This window comes from Trichosurus vulpecula, chromosome 2 (assembly GCF_011100635.1).
Source record: "Trichosurus vulpecula isolate mTriVul1 chromosome 2, mTriVul1.pri, whole genome shotgun sequence".
NCBI classification, from domain to species: domain Eukaryota; kingdom Metazoa; phylum Chordata; class Mammalia; order Diprotodontia; family Phalangeridae; genus Trichosurus; species Trichosurus vulpecula.
Genome location: NC_050574.1, coordinates 273353160 through 273369466, shown reverse-complemented (window position 1 = coordinate 273369466; position 16307 = coordinate 273353160). Strand labels below are relative to the sequence as shown.

The 16307-nt window shown below is 39.1% G+C and overlaps 1 protein-coding gene and 1 pseudogene across 2 annotated transcripts in view; both read left to right on the top strand.

The window, feature by feature from the left end:
- Positions 1 to 16307, top strand: part of LYPD6B (LY6/PLAUR domain containing 6B) — a 230068-nt gene that overhangs the window by 68318 nt on the left and 145443 nt on the right. The window lies entirely within an intron of this gene.
- LOC118837009 lies at positions 14258 to 14839 on the top strand (annotated as a pseudogene).

Sequence of the window (16307 nt, the reverse complement as noted above, 5' to 3'; positions counted from 1 at the left end):
TTGATTGTTTTTTGTTGTTGCTATTTATTTTCCCCATTTAAGTTATGTATATTGTATTGTGTGTATTGTTGTCTTCCTGGCTCTGCTTACTTCTCTTTGCATCAGTTCACTTAAGTTTTCCATGCTTCTCAATAGTTGTCATCTTCATTATTTCTTGCAATACAGCAATAATCTATTATATTAACATACCACAATTTGTTTAGCCATTTCCCAATGAATAGTCATCTACCTTTTCCCCATTTTTTTGCTACCTCAAAAAGTGCTGCTTATAAATAGTTTGGTGCATATGGAGCCTCTCTTTTTGTCAGTTACCTTTTTGGAATATTGGCCTAGCAATAGGATCCCTGGGTCAAGTGATATGGACATTTTACTCACTTTATTTTCATAATTTCAAGTTGCTTTCCAGAATAATTGTACTAATTCATAGCTCTAACAACAGTGAATTAATTTGCCTGTCTTTCTACCACCCTTCCAACATTGCCTCTTCCTAACTTCTGTCATTTTGCCAATTTGGTGGGTATGAGATGAAACCTCAGTGTTGTTTTGATTTTCATTTTTTTATTTTTTTTATTTATTTTTTTTTAATTGAGAGGGGAAGAGTTACATGCCAAAAGATTTGACCCTGCCTGAGCTGGCTGTGGATTCCTCAATAAATGAAGAGAAATGTTTGGGCCTCTTTCTGTTCCTTATTGTAGATAAGAAATAAACAATGACTGAGAGTCTTCAGCTAATTTTAACACATGATAAGAAAGGCCGTCAAGCAGTTTTGTGATCTTCCCAACAAAAGTGAGAGCTCTGGAATCCAAATAGTAGTGGATATCCAAAAGGAATCAAAAACTCCTTTGACACTGGGAAAAGTGGGCATCCTTGCTTTACTCTCATTATTTATTGAAAAAGATTATGGTTGCATATGATGCTTGCTTTTAGTTTTAGATTGATACTTTTTTATATTGAAAAAAGGCCCCTCTTTGCCTATACTTGGTTGGATTTTTTTTTCTTTATTATTTTTTTTATTTAAATTTATTTATTTAACATATTTGGTTTTCAGCATTGATTTTCACAACAGTTTGAATTACAAATTTTCTCCCCATTTCTCCCCTCTCCCCCACTCCAAGATGGCATATATTCTGGTTGCCCTGTTCCCCAGTCAGCCCTCCCCTCTATCACCCCCCCTCCCCTCCCATCCCCTTTTCCCTTCCTTTCTTGTAGGGCAAGATAAATTTCTACGCCCCATTGCCTGTGTATCTTAGTTTTTAGTTGCATGCAAAAACTTTTTCTTTTGTTTTTGAACATCTGTTTTTAAAACTTTGAGTTCCAAGTTCTCTCCCCTCTTCCCTTCCCACCCACCCTCCCTAAGAAGTCGAGCACTTCAACCTAGGCCACGCATGTATCATTATGTATAATCCTTCCACAATACTCATGTTGTGAAAGGCTAACTACATTTTGCTCCTTCCCAACCCATCCCGCTGTATTGAATTTTCTCCCTTGACCCTGTCCCCTTTCCAAAGTGTTTGTTTTGATTACTTCCACCCCCATCTGCCCTCCCCTCCATCATCCCCCCCCCCACCTTTTATTTTTTTTTTTTATCTTCCTCCCTCTTCTTTCCTGTGGGGTAAGATACCCAACTGAGTATATATGGTATTCCCTCCTCAGGCCAAATCTGATGAGAGCAAGGTTCACTCAATCCCCCCTCATCTGCCCTCTCCCCTCCTCCCACAGAACTGCTTCCTCTTGCCACCTTTATGCGAGATAATCCACCCCATTCTATCTCTCCCTATCTCCCTCTCTCAGTATGTTGCTCTCTCATCCCTTAATTTCATTTTATTTCTTTTAGCTATCTTCCCTTCATCTTCAACTCACCCTGTGTCTGCTCTCTCTCTTTTACATACATATATATATATATTAAACACATATATATATACATACATACACATGCATACATATACACATAGATACATACATACATACACATTCACTTATATATATACATAAACATATATATATATATGCATATTCCCTTCAACTACCCTAATACTGAGGTCTCATGAATCATACACATCATCTTTCCATGTAGGAATGTAAACAAAACAGTTCAACTTTAGTACGTCCCTTGCAAATTCCGTTTCTTGATTACCTTTTCATGCTTCTCTTGATTCTTGTGTCTGAAAGTCAAATTTTCTATTCAGTTCTGGTCTTTTCACTGAGAAAGCTTGAAAGTCCTCTATTTTATTGAAAGTCAATATTTTGCCTTGGAACATGATACTCAGTTTTGCTGGGTAGGTGATTCTAGGTTTTAATCCTAGCTCCATTGACCTCCAGAATATCGCATTCCAAGCCCTTTGATCTCTTAATGTAGAAGCTGCCAGATCTTGGGTTATTCTGATTGGGTTTCCACAATACTCAAATTGTTTCTTTCTGGCTGCTTGCAGTACTTTCTCTTGATCCGGGAGCTCTGGAATTTGGTGACAATATTCCTAGGAGATTTCTTTTTGGGATCTATTTGAGGAGGCGATCGATGGATTCTTTCAATTTCTATTTTGCCCTGTGGCTCTAGAATATCAGGGCAGTTCTCCTTGATAATTTCTTGAAAGATGGTATCTAGGCTCTTTTTTTGATCATGGCTTTCAGGTAGTCCAATAATTTTTAAATTATCTCTCCTGGATCTATTTTCCAGGTCAGTGGTTTTTCCAAGGAGATATTTCACATTGTCTTCCATTTTTTCATTCCTTTGGTTCTGTTTTATAATATCCTGATTTCTCATAAAGTCACTAGCTTCCACTTGCTCCAATCTAATTTTTAAAGTAGTATTTTCTTCAGTGGTCTTTTGGACCTCCTTTTCCGTTTGGCTAATTCTGCCTTTCAAGGCATTCTTCTCCTCATTGGCTTTTTGGAGCTCTTTTGCCATTTGAGTTAGTCTGTTTTTTAAGGTGTTGTTTTCTTCAGTGTATTTTTCAGTATTTTTTTGGGTCTCCTTTAGCAAGTCATTGACTTGTTTTTCATGGTTTTCTTGCATCCTTCTCATTTCTCTTCCCAATTTTTCCTCTACTTCTCTAACTTGCTTTTCCAACTCCTTTTTGAGCTCTTCGATGGCCTGGGACCAGTTCCTGTTTTTCTTGGAGGTTTCTGTTGTAGGCTCTTTGACTTTATTAATTTCTTCTGTCTGTATGTTTTGGTCTTCTTTGTCAGCAAAGAAAGAATGCAAAGTCTGAGACTGAATCTGGGTGCGTTTTTGCTGCCTGGCCGTATTCCCAGCCAACTAACTTGACCCTTGAGTTTTTCAGTGGGGTATGACTGCTTGTAGACTTACAGAGTTCTATGTTCCACAGTTTGGGGGGGAGGTGCCAGCTCTGCCACACCAGCACTGCTCCTTCCCCAAGAACCCCCAACCCGAACTGGGCTTAGATCTTTGGCAGGCTGTGCACCCCTGCTCTGATCCGCCACTTAATTCCTCCCACCAGGTGGGCCTGGAGCCGGAAGTAACAACAGCTGTAGCTGTGCCACCTCCACTGTCCCCAGCCGCGAACTCCTTCCACTCCCGCAGCTTTTCCCACTAACCTTCTCCGCAATCTTTGGTGTTTGTGGGTTAAGGAGTCTGGTAACTGCCGCAGCTCACTGAATCAGGGTGCTAGGGCCCCCTCCGCCCGGCTTCTGGTCTGGATGGTCCACGCCGCTCAGGCTGGGCTCTGCTCCACTCCGTTCCCAGCTCCCAGCTCTGTGTGGGATAGACCTCACCCAGAGACCATCCAGGCTGTCCTGGGCTGGAGCCCTGTTTCCCTCTGCTGTTTTGTGGGTTCTGCCGCTCTAGAATTGGTTCGGAGCCATTTTTTATAAGTTTTTGGAGGGTCTCAGTAGGGAGCTCACACTATTCCCTGCTTACCAGCCGCCATCTTGGCTCCGCCTCGATTTTCATTTTCTTATTATTAGTGATTTAGAGCGTTTTTTCATCTAACTTAATAGTTTACAATTCTTCTTTTGAGAACTATTTGTTTATATCAACTTATCTGTTGGGGAATAGATTTTGGTATTACACATTTCTGTTAATTGTCTATATTTCTTAGATACCCAAGCCCTTAGAAGAGATAATTCAAATAAAGATTTTTTTTCCAGGCACTCACCAGCTTCCCTTTCTGTTCTAGATGCATTGATTTTGTTTGTGCAAAAGCTTTTCAATTTCTTATGATAAAAGTAATCTGTTTTTTTTTTCCTTATCATCATTATCCCATGTTTGGTAAAGAATTGATCTTCTACCTGTAGCTTTGTAAAGTATATGATCTGCTTTTCTTCTAATTTTAAAATTGTATGATCTTTAATATTCAGGTTGAGTATGTATTTTGAATTTCTTGTGGCATATGGTTTAAGATGTTAGCCTAAGCCTAAATTCAGTTCTTATCCAATAGAAGTTCTTTTCTAACTGATATATGTTTTAGGGGTTTATTGAACTCTGGGTTGTTGAGCTCCATCATTTCTGATTCCTCCTTGTCCGTTAATTTACTTTTCTTTCTTTTTTAACTAATACAAAATGGTTTTAATGATGGCTGCTTTATAAATACTATTTCTCCTTCATTCTTACCTTCTCATTATTTCCTTTGATATTTTGTTCCTTCAAATGGAATGTACTATTTTACCTAGCTCTGTAAAATACCCCTTTGGTAGCCTGACTAGAATAGCATTAAATATATAAGTGGCCTTTAGTAGTATTGTGATTTTTATTTTATTAGTATGGCCCAGCTATGGCCACTGAACATTCCTAAGGAAAGAAGGAAGTTGCTAGTAGAGTGACCAAATGATTTGAGCTTGAGCCAATGCCATTGAGCATTTTTATTAATGACTTAAATAAATGTCATGCTTATTGGATTTACAGATGATACAAAGCTAGGGGGGAATAGCTAAAATGTTGGATAAAAGAGATACAACTCAAGCACCATCATCTGATCCGATCCCCCTAATGCCTTTCCTTCCGGATTACTTTGCATTTAACTACTTTGTATATATTTGTTTTTATTCATTTTATTTTTATACTGTATATATTTAAATAAGTGTTATGTTGTCGCCTCCTCCCCCTTTAGAATTTATGCTTCATTTGAGTAGAGATTGTTGTACTTGTTGTCAGTTGTTATGCCTAAGGCTGTTACTAGGCCCTTTTGGCTTCCTTGTGGTGGAGATTGATTTATATCAGTTAAAGTTTTTTTCTTTGTCAGAAGGGCTCATCTGACCCAGTGGCAAATGAAGGCATCAATAAAACTTTAAAAAGGAAATAAAAAGGCATGGGATTGTGAATTGAGATCTGGAAGGGACCTCTTCAGTCCTCTCATTTCATAGATAAGGACAATGAAAGCTATAAGGGTTAAATGATTTGGCCAGAACCATGGAGTTGGAAGTGTCTAAGGCACAGTTTGATCCTAGGTCTTCCTAATCCAATCCATGATACCATGTAAATGATTCCATTCCTCCTGTTAACTCAACAGGACAAGATGTCAGGAAAGGATTCTTCCCCCTTTCCAATTGCTCTGTCACATCCCTGTAGAAGCAGAAAGAGGCCCATGCTGGATTGAGGGTAATTTTCTGTTTTTTTAATTGTTTCATGGGTTACCAGAGTCAAAGCATTCATCACCCATTGGCCATCCTCATGGCAGTGATCCTCTTTAGACTTAGCTTGATTGGTCCTTGGAAAGCAGAAGGACTGTACTCAAAGGCTTTCTCAGATGTTAAAATGTGTTCCACTGATCTAGACTTCAAGAACCTATGTCTGTGCCACAAGGAGGCATCAGAATAGAACTTGGTGGAACCAGGTATGAAAACAATATATTATGTGTCAAAATTGAGAAGGATAGATACTATTATGAAGAGGCAGCCCAATGTAGTAAAGAGCCATCAAACTCAGCTGCAAATGGGAAATATTTAACAAAATAAATACCAATACTATATACTGTAGAGAATGTTAATTTGTGATTTTCTAAGTCAATATGTAGCCTGCAGGGATCCATTTCTATTTGGATCTCTGGTGTAGTTTATAGAGAGCTGACCTCAAAGCTATGAAGGAACTGGGTTCAATTCTTACCTCTAACACCTGCTGGCCATCTGACCCAAGGCAAATTACTTACCCTTTCAATGAAAAAGGCAACTCTACACTGGTGAAGGTAATTCTTGAATATACCTGTGAAATCCCAGGTCCAGTCTCCATCACTATATACTAGTATTATACATAGACAAGTAAAAATGAATCATGGGCAGGGGGTTGGGTTCCATCATTTTTCCAGTATGGGTGGGTTGATAACAGTCAATCAGGTGGAGTCATAGATAAAGAGTTGAAGGGACCTTAGAAATAATCTTGTTATAACGTCACAAGGATCTCATGACTCCAAATCTGTAAGATTTAGAGCTGGAAGTGCCTCATAGATGATTTAATCCAACCCTCTCATTTTACAGATGAGGAAACTGAGGTCCAGAGAGGTTAAGTGACTTGCCCAGTATCTCATAGCTAGTAAATATCTAAAGCAAGACATTCATCCAGATCTTCCTGATTCTCAAGTCTAGCACTGTCCACTATCACGATACTTCCATCTCATTTTACAGCTATGGAAACAGAGGCCCAGAGTGATTATATTACTTTTCCAAGGTCATGTAGCTTTTAAACGTGGAACCAAATTTTGAACCTCTGGTCCTATGAAGATAGTGTTCTCATCTATTCTGACTTTCAGAACACTTGATCATTAACTCGAACCCTCTTTTAAAAATTATAATATATATACATACATATATGTGTGTTCTGCTATATCCAGTAATATATTCGAATTAAAACACTATTAAAGAAAATTATCACCCACTTTGCTATAGAATGGGATTAGCAATATTTCAAGATAATAGAGATTCTGGACCAGTTGATGATTTAGATCAGGAAACTTTGCTGAAATGAATAATTTAGCAAGACATCAAGTCATCAGCTTAATTTTCAAGGATGAAAAAGTGTTTTCCTTCAAAAGGTTTTTTGGTTTTCTTGTTGAAATGGTGTCACACTTGTCAGCAAAACCAGGATAGAACTTCCCTGGCAAATACAGCTTAAAGAAAACCAGAAAAACCTGCCACGGGGTGGAGAAACCATTTTTTTTCTTGGATTTTGCCCCCTACCATTCTAACACACATTTTATTTGTGGAGCTAACACATTAAGGATGAACCAGAATGATGGTCTTGAGGTTGAAGGATGATAAGTAGACCTCATTACATTGCTTGGCGTACAGCCCATAGAAGCAAGCAGCAACAGCCTTGATTTCATTTTAAAAGGAGTTAGAGGAATGTGAAGAAGGTCATCGCCATCAATCTGTTATTGCCCTGCTAGATAGCATCTCTTTAAGGAGACATAGGAAATGCTTTTTTTTTTTTAAATCAAATAAAGGCCTAGAATGAGGGTGTTCATCTTAACAGCTTTTTAATGAAAGTGTTAGGTTTCCATAATGGAGTTCATAAGCCCTTAGATGTAAAAACTGTTTAAGAAAATGTTTTTAGCATCATTATGTTCAGCTCTGCTGGTACAGGTGATAGTTTTGCCTTGTATTTCCTTCTGAAAAAGCAAGGAAGCATAAAAATAGTTGGTGATAATACTTTGTTATCACAAAACCTTTGGGATAACCACTTTACACAATATTGCTGTGAGAGTGGTTCAATAGTGAGCCCATTTCATAGGTAAAGAAATGGAGCCTGAGTCTGGATAGCTTATTTGCACTTCCATATTGAGTAGAGGGCAAAAGTGAGGGGTGGGGCTGGGACTATATATCTGATATTTATGTAAAGCTTTAATGTTTACAAAGCTTTGTAGATATTATATTATGTGATCATTGGAGAATCTGCTTCCTGGAGCTGTGGCTCTGTAGTGTGTGTGTGTGTGTGTACATGTGTGTGTGTATGTGTGCATTCACATACCCAGTATCCTCTATTAAAGTCCTATTCTGATGTCTTGACACACAGTGGAGGTAGTACCCTGGCTTCTTGAAGACTCTGCCTGCGGCATACAATCCCCAGAAAGTCTGAAGGTTTGGGATGGTGAATTGCACCCTTCATTAGAGGACTGGCCTAGCTAAGTTCAGCGTCATTTCATCTGGTTCAGTGATGAATTTGGTGGGGAAGAGGTAGAGTAAACCATCCATAAAAATCATCTCCTGAGTCATGGTGGAGATATAGCCTGTCTGTGGAGGGAGTACTCACACAAAGCCAGAGGAGCACCTGTGCGCACCCATGTGCATGGATATATTATTGTCAGTCACCATGGACACACACATGTTATTATTGATCACCATGTACACACATGTATTATTGTCGGTCACCATGTACACAATGCGTTATTGATCACCATATACACACATGTATTATCATCCATCACGCACACACACACATGTATTGTCAGTCACCATGTACACACACATATTATTGTCAATCACCATGTACACACACATATTATTATTGATCACCATATACACACATGTATTATTGTCAGTCACCGTGTATACACACATGTATCATCAGTCACCATGTACACACGTGTATTAGTGTTGATTGCCATGCACACACAGGTATTATTGTCCACCACCATGTACACATGTGTGTTTTGTCAATTATAACACAATCATATGCAGAATGCATTATTGTTAGTTACAAAAACTGATCTTCTTTATTACATTGCACATTCTGGAATTCCTAATCTCTGCTCAGTGAGCCCTGAGTGGCTGCTGTCTTACTCTCTCATAAATGTTCTCTGCAGAGTCCACTTGCCTGTGCTATTGTTGTGTTTGTCCTTCGTTTTCAAAGAGGACCGTGACATTAGGAAAATGATGACATGACTCGCAGTTGACTTTCATTTGAGTGAGGGAGGGAGGGCTGTGCAAGGTTGCCAGCCTCACTTTCTCCTCCAGAGCCATCTGGGTCCAGTTGCCTGATATTCATCAGGACAACTGGAGATGGCCCAGGGTGCAATGGGAGACCCTGGCTGTTTTAGGCTTAGGCCTTTTCAGGTTCTCACTTGGAGTGTGGAAAAGTCCATTCAGTGAATAGGCCTCTTTAAGAAGTGAGTCAAGGAATGGCCCCTTTAATTAGAGAAAAGGAAGAAAAAAAAATCAAACCGGTAGGGAAAGACCCTCAGGGTTGCTAGTCAAAAGAGAAAAGTTACCATTGGCATTCCCTCTGAGTCTGGAGGGCCCAACATACAGCCATATGCATGAATAGTGGAACCCTGACCTTTGAGTCAGAAGACCTGTTCTTTTTCAGGTGTGTGACCATGAGCAAGTCCTGCTAAGCCCTAGTTTCTGCATCTATAAAATAGAAATAATACTTGAACTATATACATTACAGATACAGTATGTTGTATTGAGACCCAGATGAAACAATGTATAGGAAAACACTTTTTAATCAATGAAGTTCTATTTAAATGAATTTTCTCAAACATCATTCATTACAGCCTTTAATCTTCCAATGTCTATGACCAGTGTCTGACTTCACTGGACTCTGTTTTCTAAGACAGGAGTTCTTAACCTGAGGTTCAAGAACTCCATAGGGTCTATAAAGAGATTTCAGAGGATCTGGGAACCTGGATTAGAAAAAATACATCTTTATTTCCACTAACATTTGGCTTTCTTTGTAGTCCTACAAAGATTTATTTTATGCATTAAAAAATATTCTGAGGAGGGTCCATAGGATTCACCAGACTGCTAAAGAGGCTCATGATACAAACAAAAAGCTAAGAACCCCTCTTAAGAGATGCTGGTGCTGATGCTGAATAACTGACCTGTGCCGAGCACTCTAAGATTTTCTGGCTACTTTATATAATTGCTTCCTTTTACTTTCTTAAGTAGCTTCTTCCCTTTCTGTGCTATGAAAACAGATTAAGAGGGCCAGGGGACTCAGAATCTAGCAGGAACATTTTTCAGGACTGAGACTTTCTTGTTCGTTTTTTCTTGACATGTGATTTGATAAGTATAAGGGACCCTCAGCAAGGAATTTCCTTCTGCTAATGTAGATCGGCGGCTGTTTTACAACCTGTAGTCTTCAAGAGTCGACTGAGTATCAAGAGGTTAAGTGACTTACCCAGAATTATACAGTTAGTGGGTGTCAATTGGAAACCCAGGTTTCCTTGATTCTGAAGATTCTCAGTGCTAAGACTAAATGCCACCAAAATGGTTTTGATCCAAGGACATCTAAGTGAGTCGCCACAGTCCTCACATCTCATGTAATTAGACTGTAAGCACCTTGAGGGTAGAGATCAATTAACTTCATAAAGAGCCTTGCAGATGTAGGGAAATGTTTGTGCAACTGAAGTGAACCCCTGGGCTCTGATGAAGCAGAGCTAAAAAGGAATTCTTGATTGTTCCCCCCAAAAAGTACTGCTCACAAATGGAACCTGGAAATGAAATCTGAAAAGGCTAAAAGACATTGGAGGAGCAGATATCATCACTCCCACTGATGAGAGAGAGCAGTCTTGGTAGACAAAGGAGGGGGAGATTGTGCTTGCTGCTAACCAAAGCATTAAGGTTTCTTCTCCTATAAGATACCAAAGAACTAGGGTTTACTTGCAGCCCTCAGAGAATATTGTGCAGCTGTGCTCTATCCCATCATTCAGATGAGTATCACATGAACAGACCTTTGTTAAGCAAAATAGAAATTTAGGGAGTAATGGCGCAAATAGATCAGAGCTATAAACTTTGAACAAACATGTAATTTGAGTTTGATTCCCCTGATCCAAGGAACTAAGGAGCTTTTGAATTCTAATCACTGGGCTGGAATGGGCTTCCCCAGAGACTGGGTTACTTAGAGAGCATGTCTTTGATTTCTCTGCCTGTAAAGTAAGAATATACTGAGAGGAAGGTCCTAAAGGTCACCTTGGCTTGGGAGGTCAGCAAGATAAACCCCTACTTATACAACTAAGGCTTCTCTAGGCAGCCACTGACAAATACGGAAAGAAGGGAGTATGGGCTTGGTGGGAGGTAAAGGCACGTGATGGTCCACTGGCCTAGAAGTTTTCTGTGTCTCCTTGTGAGGTCCCACTACTGTGCCTAGATGGTGAAGCTGCTAGTGGGAATCATGCTGGTGGGCTTCACTGTCCCCACCTTGGACTTCAGGAGGAAATCACCATGAAGTGGTGTTTTGGATCAACTTTTGGTCTCTTTTATGGTATCCTCTTGGGATGTTTTTTCAATATTGGGGCAGTGACCCTCAATTCTTGAAGGCAGCTGAGTGGTAGTGGATAGAGCTCTGAGCTTGGACATAAGAAGCCCTGAATTCTAATCCTGGCTCGTAACATTACTAGCTGTGTGAAACTGGGCAAGTCTCTTACCTCCTCTCAGCCTGTTTTCTCCACCTAACACAGAGTATTGCTGTGAGAATCAAATGAGATAACATATGTAAACATATGTAACACATGTGAAGTGCTTTGCAAACCTTATACTGTTTGCTATTTTTATTTTTATAATGGAAGTACCAGCAGCAATGAAACCACATGTTTTTTGAAGTGCTGAATTATAGGTATGTTGGAGAGGAGGCAGGGCATACCTGAGAGGAAAGGATCAAAAGTGGTATCTCTAATGATATAAAAACAGGTATTTAGTAAATAACCAGATGTGATAGGCCAGTGGGATTGGACTAACTTTTGGGGGAGCCAATAGTTGGTCTGCAGATTGTTGTTGTTGTGTTTGTCCTTCCTTCTCAAAGAGGACCATGACATTGGGGAAATGATGACATGACTTGCACTTGACTTTGATTTGAGTGAGGGAGGGGCTGTGCAAGGTCACCAGCCTCACTTTCTCCTCCAGAGCCATCTGGATCCAGTGGCCTGATATTCATTAAGACAACTGGAGATGGCTCAGGATGCATTGCAAGACTCTGGCCCTTTCAGGCTGTCTTTTTAGGTTCTCACTTTGAGTGAGGCCCATTCAATGAATAGGCCTCTTTAAGAAGTTAATCAAGGGATGGCCCCTTTAATCAAAACTCCAAAAAAAAAAAATCAAAAGACCCTCAGGGTTCCTGGCCAAAAGAGGCATTTACATTCACTCTGTGCTAGGAGGGCAGGGACCTATTGTCCAATATATGAGCACCAGAGTGAGTTGGTTTTAAGGTTTGGTTTTTAAGAAAGAAATCTAGCCAGTAAACCCCAAGTTGAAGAGGCAGCCTTCAGCCATCGAAATGGAGCATAGAGAGGAGGCAGAGGCAGAGGTATGCATGTGTATAGCTGGAGGACTGTTTCCTGTAAGAAATCACTCCCCTATTTATGTCATAGCCTAGTAACATGAGCCCTACACAAGTTGTTGCTTTTTTTTTTCTTTTTCCTGGACCTGTGATTTATTTCATCAGTGTAAAGAGTTCCCAGTGTGGAATTTTCTCTTACAAATGGAGAGCTGAACACTCTTTAACTTACAGTCTTAGAGAGATGCCTGGGTCTCTGAGAACTGACTTGCTTTGGGTCTCACAAAAAAAGCTTTTGTCAGAAGTGAAATTTGAACTCAAGTTTTCCAGTTTCTGAGGACAGCATTCTGTCTACTACACTGCACCGACGTTCTTATTTAACTTAAGTGAGTATTTAATAGATATATTTGTGTTATTGCAAACAGGCAAGAATGTGTCTTTTGCCTTCTCCCATGCAAAATGTAGATTCTTAAAGTAACACATTCTTGGGTGATGCTAAGCCTCAGACCTTCTCAAATGTGGGGAAATTGGGGCAAACTACTCTGTGATCATCAATGATAGTTCAAAAAACCTTGCACATACACATTAAACATTGAATCAATTCCCACATCAACCTGCAGGTGAGAAAGCCAGGGAGTGAAATGACTGGCATTGGATGTGATGCAATTTTTCCTCCAGCCGGTGTTATAAAACCTGGTTATAAAAGCATCGAGATCACATGGTACCAGGAAAAGGTGTTTGTGTATGAATTCAGTCTCTCACTTAGGTAACTTTTTATCCTTGGCAACCCTTAGAAAGAAAATCTCTTCTTTCACCTGGAGTAGCTAAGGGTTAAAGCAGACCACTACAGAACAGCAGCTTTTAATCTGTGGAGTCAATTTGATGCTAATGGAGGTGAGCCAATGTGTAGATAATCTCAAATGGGAGATAATGCAGAAATAATTTAGATTGGATTGGTAAATTTTATGTAAGTGTTATGTAGTTATTTTCCCTTTCAGATTTAACTTTATAATTCTCTTTGGTTTAGGTTACATTTTAATGAGTTTACCCTCTGGGAGTCTAGCTACAGTGTTATTCTTTACCTCCTTTCTCTCTATCACTCAGATGATTGACATGAACAAGTAACAGGAAGAAGTTCTGAGTTTCACTGCATTTTACTTGATGGCAGAAAGCATGGTACTCAGAATGATATTTATAGTCACAGGAGCATGGTTTCCAAGGGCACCAGCAGAAAGGTACTTTATTCTGATTTCTTCTAAGAAATAAGAGATGGGAGTAACAATAGACATCCAGCAAAAAGATGTGTCATGGGGAGGTTTGTTTGTAATGCTGACTTTATTCTGTTTTAGACACTTAGATGGAGAAGTGAACATGTATTGTGTACTTTCTTTGAAAATCATCACTTGGTTTTCTGTGTTTGAATCTTGCCTGGCTTTTCCTTAATTGTAAACTAGAGCTAAAAAGGAAAGTGGATAAAAGCTGCTAAACCCAACAACAGTGAAGTAAATGTTAGCTGATCTTAAGAAATAAGAGTCTTCTTCCATGAAAAATTAATTCATGACTGGATGAAATAGAACGTTGAGTCTTTGGTTTGTTTTGATTTTGGTAAATGGCAAATAGCATGCCTTGTAGGCAAGCAAATTTCTACTTGAAATTGCTTAATCATTAGAAATATCTCAAACACAAATTAAAAATCTGTGTCATGGGAAGAAGTTAGGTCCTTTGACAAGCAAAAATGGGATAAATATAGAGGTTTAGGGAAAAGTCTAAAGAATCTAATAAATTCTCATCTCAAGTCACAGATTAAGAGAGATGAGCTATACCTGAGGTAAAATATCTGTTATATACAACATTTAAAATCATGTGTTTTTGTTTTTACATCATCTTCATTCCCAGTATAGCCTTCCCCTAAGACCCTTCTAAGAGATCCATCCTTATAAGAGGGATTCTTGAGTTTTGTTTTGTCTTGGACCCCTCTGGCAATCTAGTGAAGCCTGTGGATCTCATCTCAGAATAAAGTTTTTAAATGAATAAGATAAAAAACTCAAGATTATGAAAGAAACCACTATTAAAACAGTTATCAAAATATCAGTTTGCATGGAATGCCAAGGGGATGGGGATTGAATCAGCTCTAAAGATAATGTAAAAGCTGCAATAGAAGGAAAATTGTCAAGAGAAAAAGGTTCCTATTGACAAGAGTAGGAAAGATGGTCAGAAGACAACGTTCCATGATGAAGGTGACAATGTTCCATGGTGAAGGTGACTAGGAGCCAGGATGTGAGCAAGGAGATAGCCATTGTTCTGGATCAGAAGGATAATTGTGTAAATATTACACAATGACCTGAAGAGCTTTTCATGGATATTAGTTGGTTGAAGCATTGTGTGACTTACAGAACTATAGTCATTACTTGTCATCCTAGTCAGATTGTTAAACATGGAGATATCAAATGTGTGCAATGGCTTTCTTTCATCAGATAAGCTATCTTTGTAGAGGAGATTCAAGAAATGGATTGGGTTTTACTGGTGGGCTTTGACCCATCTCAAGAAAGAAGTTGCCATTGCAATGGGGAAGCTTCTGAAGACCATGAGTATCATCCCAGAAGTGGTATTCAGTGTCACACCTCTCAAACGGGGCCAGTGAATACTCTTCATTGTAATATTGTCTTTTGTATGCAATAGCAAATGAGTGAAGGACTGCAGTCATCTTACCACACTGGTACTATCTATTGTTTTTGTTGTAATATTCAACTATAGTTGTCTTTTAAAATGCTGGCTTTGTAATTTGTGACATTTGGTGTGCAAGGTAGTTTAACATTATCAATTATTTCCTTATGGTAAAGAAACCCCTGGGCACTTTTCTTCCTGACTTGTACTTTTTTGTTTTGATGTGTATATGCAGTAGCTTAGACTAAGGTTTGATTCTTGATTGACTAAATGCACACAAGAATTTATAATTGTTAAGCTGTGAAATTAAAATTTTAATTTTGCTGAATTTGCCATAAGAAACTTTTTTAAAAAGTACATGAAAAATAATTTCCATCTACTAGTTCTAATGGCTAGGAGGACTGAGAAAGGTTTCTTGAAGATCCTGAGTTGAAAGCCAAGCCTTGAATAAAACCAGGGAAGCTGAGGAGGATGTGATGAAGGAGGGTACTCCAGGCATGGGAGATGCTCACTGCAAAGGCAGATGAGATGGAGCCAAGAGATGAAAGATGCCGGCTGGATTCATGTCAATGAAGTGGGTGGAACTGTAGTAAAGGGCCAGGTTATAAAGGCATCTGGTAGGAAGGTGGTATCCTCAGCAGTAATAGGGAAATTAAGAAGACAGGAGAGTTTGAGAGAAATTATTATGTTTTAGACATGTTCAATTTAAAATATCTGTAGCACATCCACTTTGAAATGTCTAATAGGCAGTTAGGTCAGACTGAAGGTCAGCAGAAAAATTATGGTTGGATAGGTAGATTTATGAATTATCAACACAAAGATGATAATTGAATCCAAATAAAGAAAATGAAAAGTGAATGCCTTATCTAGGGTTGGGGTTCTTAACCTTATTTATGTCATTGGTCTCCTATCAGTTCAGTGCTGTTTCTGTGCAATAGCATAGCTTCCCCCAATCCTTTCTCCTGAAGTGGCCTTAACACAGCCTGGTCACCTTATGCCTGGTAAACTGAGATAAGTGGATTGCTCACTTTCCCAGGTGGCCCTTGTCTCTCTTGGCCCTTCTTTAAAAAGCTTTGAGAGACAGTTTCTGGGTAATTTAATAATTTTATTAATAAGGCCAGCAGGTTATTAATAAAAGCATGGTCATTTGGCTATCCTCTTAGACAATCATGGCCATGGACTCAGTATATATATACCCTTCTAATGGGAGTTGATGTCACCCCTGGACTGAAAAAAGATCTCTATACCAGGTCATTCCCAGTTTTGGGCAATCTGTTTCCACCCCAGCTTGAATAGAACACAATGAGCTTAATTCTTTCAAAGTTGGGTGGGGTCTGACCAAGATCATGGAGAGTCAAAAGGATCTCATTATCAATAATGTCCTTCTGAAGAAAAACTAAACTTTTAAAATGAGTTATTTGGAAGGGGACCACCTCTGAATCTCCCCCAAGATATTAGTTATCAATAATCATTTCTCACATTC